Below are 4,370 nucleotides of genomic sequence, written 5' to 3'. Positions count from 1 at the left end.
AGTGGGAGAAGGATTAAATTGTAAGAGAGAGATATAAGTTTTGAAATAGTAGGGATTGAATTGAGAGAATTCTATAATTAATGTTTTATACTGTAAAATTTAAGAGTTGAATAGTCTAAAGTGATAATTGAATGAAAATATATGATTTATTTTGAAGAAAAAGAATGGTTATGGTGGAAGGACTAAATTGAAGTTTATGTAAACGTTACATAGAAATAAAAGAGTGTGTTATTAAAAAACATACATTGATAATTTTAAATGTTAAATTTTATGTAGCCAACGAAGCACCGGAAACGTCATCGAAAAAGAGAAAGGAGAAAGTGAACGAGGATATCGAGTAAACTCGAGAATTACGGTTTGTATTTCTATAAACTATGCTTAATAATTTAATAAATGTAATTGTTATTTTTAATTGGTTAGTATGTATGATAAATGATGTGATAGAAATTGTTACTGTTTATGTATCAAAATGAAATGATTCAAATACCCTATTAACAGTGTCGGGCTAAGTCGGATATAGTTGGCATGCCATAGGATTGGAAATGTACAGGGATATTCCGACTGTGTGTCGATGAGACATCATATCGCTTCTCGATTCGTTCCAAAGAGGTACTCAGACTGATCGCTCTTTATCATTATCGTTATTACCCTTACGGTGTATTTCGGCTTCGACCGATGAAATACTGTATGATATCTCGGTGTGTGGGTTGGATCCGTGTATCCATCCAGGTCCGAGTTATGTTAATAGGGGTAAATGAAAGTACTGAAGACCGACTGCTATTGATTATGTGACTGTGACTGTTATACGATTGTTGAAAGGTATCGAATGATATGAAAAATATATAAAGAATTGTTTAATTACATTTAAGAGCTAAAAGATGAAGGCAAGAGATTAAGCTATTAAGACTATGAAAGTAAAAGTTTTGAGTTACAATACATATACATGGCTTATTATTGTTCTAAGCATTAGTTATAGAAATACCACTGAGTGTATACTCAGCGTACGGTTTGTTTCCGTGCACAGGTTAGGTACAAAGTAACTAACATCTCAGCATCCGAGCTAACTCCCGAACTCAAGTAATTGGTGAAGTTTCTTGTCTTAAAGAATGACATGTACCTAGGTCGTTTTAATGTTAAATTGTTTATAAGTGAAATTAGTGAAGAATGTTAGTAGATAGTTAATGGATGTAATGAGTGTGTTATAATATAGTCCTTTTTGAATTGAATTGAATGGTACTTAAGTGCAAATTTTGAAATAGTTTGTTTAAGGGTTATTGAATATAAGTGTTAGACTATGGTATGATGGTTTAACGAGTATTAAGTGTGTTTATCATATTTTGGATTGGTTGAAAGTTTGAATATTAGATTGCTTATTGTTTAAAGTTTGCAAGGTTGGTAAATTTGAATTCTAAAGTTCTTTTGGAGTCCATACGGTATGTCACACAGGTGTGTGACCAGACCGTGTGAGACATACGGCTTGCACACGGGCATGTTGTTAGGCCGTGTGTCCCCTGCACCTAAAATGCTACAAACAGGTTGTCACACAGGCTGAGCACACGGGCGTGTGCCTTGGCCGTGTGAAATTAATTAATTTATAGGTTTAAGTCAGAGAGCCCCACGGGTTGATGACACAGGCGTGTCACATCAGCCACACGAGCGTGTCACATCAGCCACACGGGCGTGTGGTACTATTCAAAGGAAGAAATTTTGAAATTTCACGAAAAATTTTCTAAGCTTTCGATCGAGCCCTGGTTTGTTTAATATGTTCTTATTAAGTATCGTGGGCCTATTAAAGCTATATTTAGATGTATAGTATTACATTTATTCTTGTTTTACGTGTAAATGTACTGTAATGACCGGTAATACTCCGTAATCCTGTTTTGACGATGGGACGGGGTTAGGGGCGTTACCTTTAGTGGTATCAGAGCTAATCGAGTTTAGTCGATTCTAGGATTAAGTCAAGTATTAAAAGGAGTCAAGAGGTACATGCCATTTTTATGTTAAATTTGAACCAGGATTGGATGCTGATATATATATACTGATAAATTAACTCTGTTTTATAGTGAGTAAAAGATGTCTAACGAAAGTATCGAGGGTACCGATCAAGAAATGTACAGTAGAAATGAATCACGTGATGTAAATGAATCTGAACCCACAACCCCAAGTGTAGACCCGGTAGGTAACCAACCACCAAATATTGGAAGGGATAATACAGAAATATTTAGAATGATTGTCGAAGCTCTTCAAAGAGTGGTAGGAAGTATACCTACTACTACTTTTACCCCTGCTACCCGACGAGCCCCTATTAAGGAACTACGAAAGTATAGAGCTACAGAATTTCTGGGATGAAAGGGAACTGATTCAACAACAGCTGAAAATTGGTTAGAGATTACCAAGAGAATTTTGAAGCAATTAGAATGCACACCACAAGAAAGTTTAGTGTGTGTTGTTTCTCTGTTACAAGAAGAGGCTTACAGATGGTGGGAATCAGTGATTCAGAATGTACCAAAAGAACAAGTAAACTGGGAATTCTTTCAACGGGAATTTCAGAGGAAGTATTTGGGAGAGACATATATGGAAGACTGGAAACAGGAATTTTTAATGTTGAAGCAGAAGGATATGTCTGTAGTGGATTATGAATGAGAATTCTTGAGACTGAGCAGATATGCAACTGAATTTGTACGTACTGAAGCTGACAGATGCAAGCAATTTCTAAGAGGACTACGAGATGAATTCCAACTGCAATTGATGCCTCTACGGATTATAGAGTTTGCAGATTTAGTAGAAAGAGCTAAAATGATTGAACAAGTACTAGGGAAGAGTAAAAAGTCTGAAACTGCCTGTTCAACTACAAAACGTCCTAGAACTGTTAGTTCAAGTCTACAATTCAAACGATCGAGGGAATCTCAGGGTAGTGGAAGATTCAGTTCAAGACCAAAAAGAGGAGACAGAAGTTGAAAGAGACAAAGCATCAGATTCTCTGGCGATGTCGAAGCCCATTTCGAACATTGAAATTCCAGAATGTGAATATCGTGGAAACAAACATAAGGAAGAATGTAAAAAGTTAACTAGGGGTTGTTTTCGATGTGGATCCACTGATAATTTTATACAAGACTGTCCAAAGATTGGTAAGGTAACACCAATGGTATCACAAAGATCTTAATCTGTTTCCAAAGGTCAAGGGTCTGGCCAAAGTGGTCCAGTTGCTAGAGGAGGTACTAGAAGAACTAGTGAAAATGCTACACAATAATTTGAAGTATGAGTTTCAGCCCAAGCATATGTTGTAGAAACTCGAGATAAGGGAGATGCTCATGATGTGGTGATAGGTATATTCTTATTACATTCAGAACCCGTTTATGTTTTAATAAATCTAGGATCGTCACATTCCTATTTTAATACAAAATTGGTTGAGACGGGAAATTTAATACCTGAATTGTCTAAAGTAACGATAAAAGTGTCTAGTCCATTGGGGCAAACTATGTTAGTGAATTAGATATGTCGAAGATGTCCATTAATGATTCAGGATAAAATCTTTTCTGTTGATCTGTTGATCATGCCATTCGGTGACTTTGATATTATATTGGGTATGGATTGGCTATCAGAACATGGAGTAATTTTGGACTGTAATAAAAAGAAATTCACTGTTCAAAATGAAGATGGTGATCAGATTGAAGTAAATGGTATTCGGACTAGTGGTTCAGCTCAAATCATTTCTACAGTTAAAGCTAGTAAGCTTCTTTATCAAGGATGTGCTACTTTCTTAGCATATGTTATTAATTCCAATTCAGCTGAAAGTCAGTATAGTAAAATCCAAACTGTATGTGAATTTCCTAATGTGTTTCCTGAAGAATTGCCTGGATTACCTCCTAATCGGGAGGTTGAATTTGCGATTGAAGTATACCCGGGTATAGATCCAGTGTTAATACCTCTATATCAAATGTCACCTAATGAGTTGAAGGAGCTGAAGGTACAACTGCAAGACTTATTGGACCGAGGGTTTATACGACCTAGTACGTCACCGTGGGGAGCTCTAGTGTTATTTGTTAAAAAGAAAGATGGTTCGATGTGGTTGTATATTGATTATCGACAGTTGAATAGGGTGACTATCAAGAATAAATACCCGCTACCTCGCTTTGATGATTTATTTGATCAACTAAAAGGAGCTTCTGTATTTTCAAAAATTGATTTGAGGTCAGGATATTATTAGCTAAAGGTAAAAGAGAGTGATGTACCGAAGATAGCATTTCGTACACCGTATGGACATTATGAATTTTTGGTGATGCCATTTGGGTTAACAAATGCTCCGGCTGCTTTTATGAATCTTATGAACTGAATTTTTCAGCCATACTTGGATCAATTCGTAGTGGTTT

This window comes from Gossypium arboreum, chromosome 3, assembly GCF_025698485.1.
Source record: "Gossypium arboreum isolate Shixiya-1 chromosome 3, ASM2569848v2, whole genome shotgun sequence".
NCBI classification, from domain to species: Eukaryota; Viridiplantae; Streptophyta; class Magnoliopsida; order Malvales; family Malvaceae; genus Gossypium; species Gossypium arboreum.
The sequence above is the reverse complement of the archived record's forward strand: the minus strand, read 5'-3'. Positions refer to the sequence as shown.